A 13,272-nucleotide genomic window follows, 5' to 3' on the forward strand; every position below is an offset into this window, starting at 1 on the left:
TAGAGATAGGAGAGGAGAAAACAGACGGGTGGTGGTGGTGGCTGAAAGAGGGGAAGGGAGTGACGTCTTCCAGGAAGAAAGAGTTCAGGGCCCGGGAGCAGAAACCGCAAACTCCAACGTTTAAGACTTGGACAAGAGGAGCCTGAGAAGAGGAACCTGAGGACAAGAGGAGGCGTGAGAAAGCAGTGCCCTAGAGACAGAGGAGGGAAATCAGGAGAGTGTGTGTCTATGAAGAGAGCGGGTAATAGTGTCACCTAAGATAAGGACCTGAGGGGGCGTAATGGATTTGGCGCAAGGTGGGTGAGCCTGGGGTTTCAATGGAACAATGAAAGCAGAAGATTGATTGAGCTTAGCTGAGGAGAGAGGGGAAGCTGAGACCTTTAGAGGGAAGGTAGGACCCCACAACTAGTATTGCCTTAAACGGTGAAGGACTGCCCCTTTCCCCCACCATTATAACAGGAGGACGGAGGACAAGCTAGGGGTGGGCCGGTTTTGTAGGTTTGGGGGTAGGAAGCCAAGAAAGTTCTCTGGCGACTTTTATTTTCTCTACAAATATTTGGTGAGATTTTTGCCAAGAATGTGTATGTTTGGGTGGGGATGGGGGGTGCAGAGGGGTTTTGAGCAGAGATAAGTTATGTGGAGAGTGAAGGAGAGACAAGTCTAGGGAAGGAAAGAGGCGAGCCTAGCTGGGGTAGCAACTCTCCTCTGCAGTTGGGAGTCCAGTTTGGTACAGCGCTCCTCCTTTTGGGATGGTAATTTAGAAGTATTTATTAAAATGTTAAATATGTCTACGCTTTGACCAAGCATTTCCACTTATAGGGATCCACTTTGGAGATGTACAGTACTTGCATATGTGCTCACACAGAAGGATGTGCAAGGATATTCATTATAATTGTTACATAGTGAAAATGGTAAACAACCTAGATGTTAATAAGAGAACGAGATACTATGTAGAATTAAGTATATCTGTACCTTTTGAGAAGAAAAACTCTCTAAGACAAATTAAATAAAAAAGATAAAAATGCAAATTGCCCAACAAAGTATCTACTATTATTCAATATGGGTACCTATCTGATTTCACATACGTATGTATATTTATATATATGTGTGTGTGTGTGTGTGTGTGTGTGTGTGTGTGTGTAGCTATCTATATTTAAGACAATACATGCATAGAGCATATGCCAAACTATTAACAGCAAATGTTTTGGGGAAGGTCTTAGAAGAGAACCCTAATTTTTTGCTCTGTATACATCTGTATTGTTTTATTTTTTTTTAAAAGATTTTATTGGGGAGCTGGGGGAGGGGAACAGTGTTAGGGAATTGGAGAAGGGGACCAGCCAAGTTGTTGTTCTTCAGTCTTCGTTGTGGAGGGCGCCAGTTGCCACCTGGCTGCCAGTTGGCAGCTCATGGCCTCTAAGCTCAAGGTGCTGTGTTACAATCTTAGTTGTGGGTGGGCGTAGCCACCATCCCATGCGGGAGTCAAACCAGTAGCCTTGTTGTTAAGAGCGCATGCTCTATCCACTGAGCCATCCCATCCGGGTGGCAGCTCAGCTCAAGGTACCGAGTTCAGTCTTAATTGTGGGTGGGTGTAGCCCACCATCGAATAGGCAATCTTGTTGTTACACCAGCTGAGCCATCCTGCCACCTGTTGGCAGCTCAGCGACAGCTCAGCTCAGGTGCAGCGTCACTGGCCCATGTGGGAATCGAACCGGCAGCCCTGTTGCTCAGAGCTCGCGCTCTTAAGCCAACTCTTAACCAACTGAGCTACTTGGCCGGCCCCCCCGTTTTAATTTTTTAAGATGAGTTTCCTTTATGTTTTACCTCTATATAATTATATTTGAAAATACGTAGAGAGAATGGTACTCATCTTCCCAAATGTGTGATTTTCGCAAGTACCACTCAGTAATAAGCCTCATGTCTGTACAGAAATAAGAGTTGACTTCATGCAAGTTAGGAGTTTTCTAGTCATATAGATGGGAGGCAATGGTGGGGGAGCTACATTTTTGAGAGTGCCTGAAGTGTTGGGCCAAGAATTCTAAGGACTGGGTGGGAAATGAGAACAAGACATGATCCTGATATGTTGGTAGAAACCTAAGGGGTGAGTGAAGGGGTAGAGGGAGTAATTGAGTGAGGGAGCTGTAAAACTAGGAGGTAGAGGTTAGAAAGTGAAATGTTTGTATTTAAGATTCAGGATAGAGCCATTCTGAGTAATGACTCAGTTCAGGTTGGTCATGGAGCAGGTAACAGAAGTGGACTTGAGTTCAACGTCAGGGAACACCAGGGAAGTGATAGCTTCTCTTCACCTTGCTCTCCACTTGCTATAACACTACAAAGCTGCCAGGGGCATCCCTGGTTCTTTGGAATGCGAGCAGTTCTTCACCAGCTTCACAGCCTGTATTGCTCGGCCCCCAGAGAAAAGAGGCCCTCAGAAGTACTCCCCATTGCCTAAGATGATATGCTCTTAAGGAGCTCTTCACCCACATTACCAGCCAGTGCGAGAGAGCAGTCTTCTAGGGCCTCACACACTCACCTTCACTTGACTACCCGCTTCCCCTAAGAGACTATGAGGATGAACCCCACTGTGCCTCATATCCCTGTACATCTATCTGTTCAACTGACCCAATTTGCCAGGCCTCACACTCTTCTAAAACCCATCTTCTACAAGCTTTGAAGTACATAATCTTTCATCACAGATTTTCCTGTACAGTTAACCTCTTCTGAACTTTACCTACCTGTCCTAAATAAAACCTGGTTGTCTACTTAGAATGTCGTTTCCCTGCAAACCTGTTAAATAGAGGCTGATTAAAAAAAAATCCTGTTCTAGTCACTGGGCTTACTTAATCTGTTGATTGATATTTTCCATCAGTTTTAGAAAATCCTCAGTCATTTTCAAATATTGCTTCTACCCAATTTATCCTTCTTCTGGGACTCCAATCATAAATATGTTAGGTGTTTTTTTTTCCTTTTTCGTTTTTTTGTCCTATATGCTCTTTTTGTTCTGTCATGTTTTATTTAACTCTGTGCTCGTTTGGATATTTTTTATTGATTGTCTTCAAGTTTATTGATTCTGTTTTATGCTTTGTCCAGTCTACTGTTAAATACCTCAGATGAGTTCTTAATTTCAGACAATATATTTTTCAGTTTTAGAATATCCATTTGATTCTTTTTCATGTATTCCAGTTAAAATTCTTAATCCTTTTATCCTTTTTGTCTATCATACAACCTGATATATCAGTCTTTCCTTTCATAGGCCCAGTAGCCTTTTTACAGTCATTATTTGCATTATCAAAGGCAAGGATTTGTTGAATGATTTCAGCTGCTTGCAAATTAGTTATCTGCTTCCTTATTGCATCTTGCAAGCAGGCTACAAACTCTGTATATGGTTCCGTTGGACCTTGCAGTATTTTTTTAAAAGACTTAGGAGCCTGACCATCTGTTTCTATTTTTTCCCATGCAATTAAGCAAATCCTTTTTAATTGAGCTATAGCCTGATCATCCATAACTAGCTGATTCCGGGTGCTTTCCCGGTTACTCGTCCCTAAGAGCTGATCGTGAGAAATAGCAATGTTATGGGACTGGTTGTACCTACTCTGGATCTCTGCTCCATCAATCCACCAAGTTTTAAATTGTAAAAACTGAGCCGGCAAGAGGCATGTCTGAGCCATTATATGCCAATCTATAGGAATTAAACGATTTCCATCAGCCAAATTACAGATTATGCCTAGGGTGAATGGCGAAGTAGGACCATACTGAGTTACAGCAAGTTTTAATTCTTTTAATATCTTAAAAGGAAAAGCCTCATACTGAGATTCATAAACTCCATTTGGGTTTTGAGGATCTGTACCAGGAGCAACACGCTCATGAAATATAACAGGAAACGCTAAAGCTTCCAAGTCTCCCTCCAGACGCGCCTGCCGGATGCCTCTTTCTACTGCGGAAAGCTGCATCTGTGAATCTCTCCTAGGAGGGGGAGGGGGTCGAGCAGCGGGGAGGAAAGGATTAACATTTTCCTCCTGCGGCCTGGAATGTCCCCTCTCCCGTGCCGTAGCTGATGGCGGCGGAGGCGGATGGAGCGAAGGTAAACTATAGCCTTCCTCCTCACTCTCGTCCCTCCCATCCTCCGTGTCTATTTGTAAAGGCTCTAAAACTGACAGAACTTTCCGCCAAGTAATCCAAATTGTTGCCGAGAGAGCAACGCCTGAGTAATGTACTTTACTGAGTTCATCACCGATTTCCTCCCATGCTTTCAAGTCTACTATTCCTAAATTAGGGGACCAGGAACAATAAGTTTCAATTACCCTTAAAAGTTCTTCCAATCTCTGATCTGAAATTTGAGCTCCCCCAGCTTTAAGAAGCTGTTTGAACAGACAAATATAAGGTCTGTTTTGGCTTTCAGTGTTTCCCATGTTAGTAACAAGAAAGAAAGTAAGCGTTTAACTCAACTTTGATTCAGATCTCCTCTGGCCGCAGGAATTTAAGCCTGCCTTGGCTATGGCGTGCTTGTACAAATCTCAGGCCAGGTTGACTTTTCAGTAGTCGCAATCCTGCAAAATAAGAACAAAGTAAGTGGTATCACACTACCCGACATCAAATCGTACTACAAGTCTACAGTAAGCAAAACAGTATGGTACTGGTATAAAAACAGATACATAGATCAATGGAACAGAATAGAGGGCCCAGAAATAAATTCATTCATATATGGTCATTTAAGCTATGATAATGGAAGGAAGCATCTACATTGGGGTAAAGATAGTCTATTTAATAAATGTACTGGGGAAATTGGACTGACACATGCAAAAAAATGAAACTGGACCACCTCCTTATGCCATATACAAGAACAAATTCAAAATGAATTAGACTTAAATGTAAGACCTGAAACCATAAAACTCCTAGAAGAAAATATAGGTAGTAAATTTGCAGATGTTACCCTGAATAATATTTTCCCTGATATATCCCCTCGGGCAAAGGAAGTAAAAGAAAAAATAAACATGGGATTACAGCAAACATAAAAGTTTTTCACAGCAAAGGAAACCATCAATAAAACAAAAAGAAAGCCTACTGAATGGGAGAAGATATTTGTCAACGATATATCTGATAAGGGGTTAATTTCCAAAATTTATAAAACACTCATTCAACTCAACACCAAAAAAAACACAAAGAACCCAATTAAAAAATGGGCAGAGGATATGAAGAGACATTTCTATAAAGAGAACATACAGATGGCCAACAGACATGAAAAAATGCTCAACCTCGCTAATCATTAGAGAAATGCAAATAAAAACCACAATGAGATACCACCTCACTCCAGTCAGAATGGCTATCATCAATAAATTAACAAACAACAAGTGCTGGCAAGTTTGTGGAGAAAAGGGAACCCTGGTGCGCTGTTGGTGGGATTGCAGATTGGTGCAGCCACCATGGAAATCAGTATGGAGGTATCTCAAAAAACTGGAAATGGAACTACCTTATAACCCAGCAATTCCACTTCTTAGGTATCTATTCAGAGAAACCCAAGATGCTAATTCGAAAAAATATATGACCCCTATGTTTATTACAGCACTATTTACAATAGCCAAGACTTGGAAACAACCGAAATGCCCATAGGTAGATGACTGGATTAAAAAACTGTGGTACATTTATACAATGGGGCATTACTCAGCTATAAAGAAGAATGAAACCTTACCATTTGTAACGATATGGGTGGACCTAGAGAACATTATGCTAAGTGAAATAAGTCAGTCGGAGAAAGACAAATACCATATGATCTCATATGTGGAATCTAAAGAACTAAATAAATGAGCAAAGTAAACAGAAATGGTCTCAGATATAGAGAGGAAAATCAGATGGTTGCTAGATGGGAGGGGGTGGGAATGAAGGAGAAGGGGAAGGGATTAGAAAGCATTACTACAATACTGTCACAGGGATATGAGACAGTTTGGGGAATATAATCAATAATGTAAATATTTTGTATGCTGTCAGATGGTCACATGTCTTCTTAGGGAGACTACTGCATGGATGGTGTAGATGCTTGACCACTGCAGTGTACGCCTGAAGCTGAAGCTGAATAATATTGTATGTCAACTATGATTTAATATATATATATATAGTCATTGGATAGTATAGGAAACAGAGTCAATGGAATTGTAATAGATATATACGACGCCAGAGCCGCAATAGATTGAGGTAGGGGGGTTATCACTTTGTGAGGGGTGAAATGTATAACTATTACATTGTTTTGTACACCTGAAACTAATAATACAAAAAAAAGTTGGAAAGAATGAAGGGCATAATGTTACAAAGTACCTCAGATGAAATTTGTCTTATTTTAACCAATAAACACTATCCAAACACATTCCAGATGGTGACAGCATCAAAAGTCTAGAGACGGTGGCCTTATTACTGATGCAGTGTGAGTAATGTTCAGTGATCTTGGCGTCTAGCCAGTAACTCTATATTGTATGTGGATCACCATCAATCTCTTAATCTCTTTAATGGATATCACAAGTCAATTAAATATTTTATGTATGTATACATATATATGTGTATATATATATATATATATATATATATATATATATATATATATATATATATATATATATATATATATTAAAAACCCTTTTAAGGTGGTTCACTCACATGCTTGGCAAGTTGGTGCTGAGTGCTGGCTGGGAGCTCAGCTAGGCCTGTGGACCAGGAGGCTTGGTGTCTCCGTGTCGGCCTCTCCATGGGCTGCTGGGACCTCCTAACAGTATGATGGCTCAGTTCTAAGAGCAAGTCTCCCCTAGAGAGAACTAAGTAGAAGTTATATCACCATTTGGGACCTGGGCTCAGAAGTCAAAATAACATTATTGGGTCGTTGGGAAAGTCATGACGCATTTTTGCATTGAAAAACAGAAAAATACATCATGACTTTCCCAACGACCCAATGTTTTCACCTAGATTCAAGAGGAGGGAACATAGACCCTTATTCTTTCTGCTTCTTCTTCTTCTCCTTCTTCTTCTTTGCCTCCACCGCCCCTTTCCCTCCTCCTCTTTTATTAGTTTCAGGTGTACAAAACAATGTAATAGATATTTACACCTCTCACACAGTGACAACCCCCCTCCTCCAATCTACTACCCCTCTGACATGGTACATAGCTATTTCAAGTTTGTTGATGCTATTCACTATGCTGTACTCCACATCCCGCGACTATAGATATAAATATATTATAGTTGACATTCAGTATTATTCAGCTTCAGCTACAGGTGTACAGCACAGTGTAGACCCGACCTGTTGATAAGAAGTGTATTAAAGTCACATTGCAAAAGGACCCTGTGGGATGGGATTGTCATGGCCATTTTGGAAAAGACAATCAGCCACACATGGCTTGTTCATGTCAGGGGAATCTGGGATCAACTTGTATCTCACAGCCTTATATGAAGAAATACGGTGTGGATCACAACAGTATCACCCAATAAGTGACTCTTAACCCTTCTTTAATTATCTCATCTTTCTCCTTTTTTATGTTCCCCAAGAGCAGATGTATAGTGGACATTAACAAATTGTTTACACAACATCTTCTCCCTTTCCTCTTCTGAGTATTTTTTATATTCTTATTCTATAACCTATCTCTTCCCCTCATATCCCATGCGCTCCAGGGAAATCGACTATTAGTATCTTTGAGGTTGGACCCTGGTTAGCTTATGACAACCAGTACATTCAGTTTCCCAGGCCACAATGTCTGTGGCCATGGCAGGTGGTGGTGAGGATTGTGGGGGAAGGCCAGATAAGATCTAAGCAAATTTAAATAAGGTTGCTGGTTGGAATGTTGGGACGAGTTATATCACCTCTGGATGTTCGTGGGGAAGCATGTACCCCTGTGAGCCATTGGCAGTTACCTTGTGTTCACAAGGAGAGATGGTTTTAGGGTGAAGTGGATTCTGAGAAAGGCAGAGTGGGGAAATGGAAAGAAATCAGGTCTCTAGTGATATCAGTAAGTCACTGGGTTAAACCCACCTGAAAGCTTGATCTACCTTTGGAAGTTTTAGTTGTAGGAGCCAATAAATTCCATGTGGAGTTGAGGTTTATTACTTGAAACCTAAAGCATCTGAAGCAATCCAAGGGCATTATCTTATTGTAAGATTGCCTGGGTTTGACTCTTTGCTTGTCAATTATTAACTGTGTGATGTTGAGCAAGTTCCTAAATCTCTCTGCTTCAGTTTTCTTGTAGTAAGATTCCAGGTGGATGAGAGACAGGCCTTTATTTTCTAGAGTGAGAGAAAGCAATTGTGAAAAGGAAATATGGGAAAAGAAAATCACAAAATGTGTCCTCAAGCAAATCAATTTTAGGATAGAATATATAGGGAAGGTGAGGACCTGGAAATGGATTCCTTTATACTATTCATGTTCACACACCCCTTGGAAAGCTCTTGTGGGTTCCTAGCGGTTTGCACACCCAGCTTAAAGATGGCTGGATTGTAGGTTCAGTTTTTTGATACCAGCCAGTCTTTTTTTCTTGGTGGATGGCAAGAATGATCAACTAAAGAGGGTACATCAGGCCATTCCATCAACAAATACTTTCTGGGCATCTACCATGTGCTAGAGGAAAACATCTCAGCAGCTGCAACTCCGAAGCTATCGCTAGTCCAAACTTTGCTCCTGAATTCTCTGTGCATTTATCCATTGGAGTCTTATAAACACATTAAAGAAATAAAAAGAAATAGGTGAAACTTATTTTAGTAATATATTTTATTCAAACCAGTTGTCAAAAATAAAATTATTTCAACATGGACTCAATATATGAGGTGTGGTCAAACAATACGGAATGTTTAAATTAAAAAAATTTTTTACAGGGCCGGCCGAGTAGCTCAGTTGGTTAACAGCTCACTCAAGAGTTTGAGCTCTGAGCAACAGTGGTTCAATGCCCAGCCCGAGCTGAGCTGCCACTGAGCTGCCAACAGGTGGCAGGATGGCTCGGCTATAAAAAAAAAAAAAATTTTTTTTTTACAGTAAAAGACAGATTGTCAGACCCTCTCAAAATACTCCCCCTCACTTCGAACATACTTATCCCATCATTCTTGCCACTTTCTGAAGCAGTTCTGGAAGTACTCTTTTGTGAGTGTCTTCAGTTGCGTTGTCATGGCTGCCTTGATGTCCTCAGTCATTCTGACTTTGGAGAAGAGCCAGAAGTTGCACGGTGTCAGATCTGGTGAAGGTGGATGAGGACACACCTTAATGTTTTTATTTGACAGAGATTGCCATATACCAGAAGCAATGTGTGACAAGGTGCATTGTCATGATGGAGGATGATTTATGGCACACTTTAAAACACATCCCTCAACCGTAGCTTACAACTGACTGACTGCACCAAACAAGTTGAAACTTGTCACACACTGTTACTAAAGTTCGACGCACTGCTTCTTGTATTGAAGATCCCTGCCTTTCCATTGGATGGCACTCAGCAGCAGCATTCACCGTATTTTGTGATCACAACAGGAAAAGGCTCCGTGTCACACACTGCTTCAGGTACAGCAATTTCTGTCAAATAAAAACATTATGGTGTGTCCTCATCCACCTTATTCACCAGATCTGGTATCGTGTGATTTCTGGCTCTTCCCCAAAGTCCAAATGACCATGAAAGAGAAACGTTTTGAATGGATTCAGGACACCGAGGCTGCCATGATAGTGCAACTAAAGACACTCATGAAAGAGGACTTCCAGAACTGCTTCAGAAAGTGGCAAGAACGATGGGATAAGTGTGTTTGAAGCAAGGGGGAGTATTTTGAGGGTGATTCATGGCAATGTGTCTTTTACTGTAATACATATTTTTAAAATTTAAACTTTCACTGTATTGTTTGATCACACCTTGTAAAATCATATTAAGTCTTCAAAATTGAGTGTGTATTTTACACTTAGAGCACATCTCAATTTGGACTAGCCACTTTTACGTGCTCAGTAGCCACATGTAATTAGTAGCCGCCATATTGGAGCCCTCATGAATGGGATTAGTGCCCTTATACTGGAGGCCCCAGAGAGCTCCCTTGCCCCTTCCATCATTTGAAGGCACTGTGAGAAGATGGCCATCTATGAACCAGGAAATGACTCTCACCAGACACAGACTCTTTTTTGCACTTTGATCTTGAACTTCTCAGCCTCCAGAACTGTGAGAAATAAATGTCTGTTTTTTTAATCACCCACTCTATGGTATTCTGTTATAGCGGCTCAAATAGACTAAGGGAATAAGTCACAGACTAGCTGTTGGAGGGGTTTGTTTCAAACCATAAAACCCTTTAAATACTCTGGGGAAGACGTCTGGGTGCATGAATGGAAATTCAAGTGGCCCTCCTCCTATCTTTCTGAATCCCTTTGGGATTTTTTTCTCTTTGGATACTACTGTGTTTGCCTCCCTATCCCCATCTAAATGAGGTCTGTTCCAATAAGGGACAAAAATAGTGTATGGAAAATCAGAGATGGTTAGTGTGTTAGTCTGTTTGGGCTGCCATAACAAAATATCATCAACTGGGTGGCTTAAACAACTGAAATTTATTTTCTCACAGTTCTGGAGGTTGGAAGTCCGAGATCAGGGTGCCAGCATGTTCAGGTTCTGATGATGGCTCCCTTCCTGGCTTCTCACTGTGTCCTCACGTGGCAAGGAGAGACAGAGCAAGCTTTCTGGTGTCTCTTTTTATAAGGGTGCTAATCCCATCATGAAGACCTTACCGTCACAACCTCATTTAAACCTGATTACTTCCCAAAGACCCCATCTCCAACTACTATCACACTAGAGAATAGGGCATTACTATATGAATTTTGAAGGGGACACAGTTTAGTCTATAGCAGCTAATAAATATAAGAAAACTTATTTAATCCCATTGACAAAAACAAAATGCAGATGAAAATGAATTACTATTTTTCACCCANGAGCTCCCCCAGCTTTAAGAAGCTGTTTGAACAGACAAATATAAGGTCTGTTTTGGCTTTCAGTGTTTCCCATGTTAGTAACAAGAAAGAAAGTAAGCGTTTAACTCAACTTTGATTCAGATCTCCTCTGGCCGCAGGAATTTAAGCCTGCCTTGGCTATGGCGTGCTTGTACAAATCTCAGGCCAGGTTGACTTTTCAGTAGTCGCAATCCTGCAAAATAAGAACAAAGTAAGTGGTATCACACTACCCGACATCAAATCGTACTACAAGTCTACAGTAAGCAAAACAGTATGGTACTGGTATAAAAACAGATACATAGATCAATGGAACAGAATAGAGGGCCCAGAAATAAATTCATTCATATATGGTCATTTAAGCTATGATAATGGAAGGAAGCATCTACATTGGGGTAAAGATAGTCTATTTAATAAATGTACTGGGGAAATTGGACTGACACATGCAAAAAAATGAAACTGGACCACCTCCTTATGCCATATACAAGAACAAATTCAAAATGAATTAGACTTAAATGTAAGACCTGAAACCATAAAACTCCTAGAAGAAAATATAGGTAGTAAATTTGCAGATGTTACCCTGAATAATATTTTCCCTGATATATCCCCTCGGGCAAAGGAAGTAAAAGAAAAAATAAACATGGGATTACAGCAAACATAAAAGTTTTTCACAGCAAAGGAAACCATCAATAAAACAAAAAGAAAGCCTACTGAATGGGAGAAGATATTTGTCAACGATATATCTGATAAGGGGTTAATTTCCAAAATTTATAAAACACTCATTCAACTCAACACCAAAAAAAACACAAAGAACCCAATTAAAAAATGGGCAGAGGATATGAAGAGACATTTCTATAAAGAGAACATACAGATGGCCAACAGACATGAAAAAATGCTCAACCTCGCTAATCATTAGAGAAATGCAAATAAAAACCACAATGAGATACCACCTCACTCCAGTCAGAATGGCTATCATCAATAAATTAACAAACAACAAGTGCTGGCAAGTTTGTGGAGAAAAGGGAACCCTGGTGCGCTGTTGGTGGGATTGCAGATTGGTGCAGCCACCATGGAAATCAGTATGGAGGTATCTCAAAAAACTGGAAATGGAACTACCTTATAACCCAGCAATTCCACTTCTTAGGTATCTATTCAGAGAAACCCAAGATGCTAATTCGAAAAAATATATGACCCCTATGTTTATTACAGCACTATTTACAATAGCCAAGACTTGGAAACAACCGAAATGCCCATAGGTAGATGACTGGATTAAAAAACTGTGGTACATTTATACAATGGGGCATTACTCAGCTATAAAGAAGAATGAAACCTTACCATTTGTAACGATATGGGTGGACCTAGAGAACATTATGCTAAGTGAAATAAGTCAGTCGGAGAAAGACAAATACCATATGATCTCATATGTGGAATCTAAAGAACTAAATAAATGAGCAAAGTAAACAGAAATGGTCTCAGATATAGAGAGGAAAATCAGATGGTTGCTAGATGGGAGGGGGTGGGAATGAAGGAGAAGGGGAAGGGATTAGAAAGCATTACTACAATACTGTCACAGGGATATGAGACAGTTTGGGGAATATAATCAATAATGTAAATATTTTGTATGCTGTCAGATGGTCACATGTCTTCTTAGGGAGACTACTGCATGGATGGTGTAGATGCTTGACCACTGCAGTGTACGCCTGAAGCTGAAGCTGAATAATATTGTATGTCAACTATGATTTAATATATATATATATAGTCATTGGATAGTATAGGAAACAGAGTCAATGGAATTGTAATAGATATATACGACGCCAGAGCCGCAATAGATTGAGGTAGGGGGGTTATCACTTTGTGAGGGGTGAAATGTATAACTATTACATTGTTTTGTACACCTGAAACTAATAATACAAAAAAAAGTTGGAAAGAATGAAGGGCATAATGTTACAAAGTACCTCAGATGAAATTTGTCTTATTTTAACCAATAAACACTATCCAAACACATTCCAGATGGTGACAGCATCAAAAGTCTAGAGACGGTGGCCTTATTACTGATGCAGTGTGAGTAATGTTCAGTGATCTTGGCGTCTAGCCAGTAACTCTATATTGTATGTGGATCACCATCAATCTCTTAATCTCTTTAATGGATATCACAAGTCAATTAAATATTTTACTCTTCCAATAAAATTGAATCGTAATTATATATATATATATATATATATATATATATATATATATATATATATATATATAAAAAACACCCTTTTAAGGTGGTTCACTCACATGCTTGGCAAGTTGGTGCTGAGTGCTGGCTGGGAGCTCAGCTAGGCCTGTGGACCAGGAGGCTTGGTGTC

At 40.2% G+C, this 13,272-nt stretch overlaps 1 protein-coding gene across 2 annotated transcripts in view; it reads left to right on the forward strand.

The window, feature by feature from the left end:
* FBXL13 (F-box and leucine rich repeat protein 13) overlaps positions 1–13,272 on the forward strand; it is a 226,515-nt gene that overhangs the window by 297 nt on the left and 212,946 nt on the right. The gene's annotated exons all lie outside the window — the stretch shown is intronic.

This window comes from Hipposideros armiger, unplaced genomic scaffold, assembly GCF_001890085.2.
Source record: "Hipposideros armiger isolate ML-2016 unplaced genomic scaffold, ASM189008v1 scaffold_236, whole genome shotgun sequence".
In the NCBI taxonomy this organism is placed as follows: domain Eukaryota; kingdom Metazoa; phylum Chordata; class Mammalia; order Chiroptera; family Hipposideridae; genus Hipposideros; species Hipposideros armiger.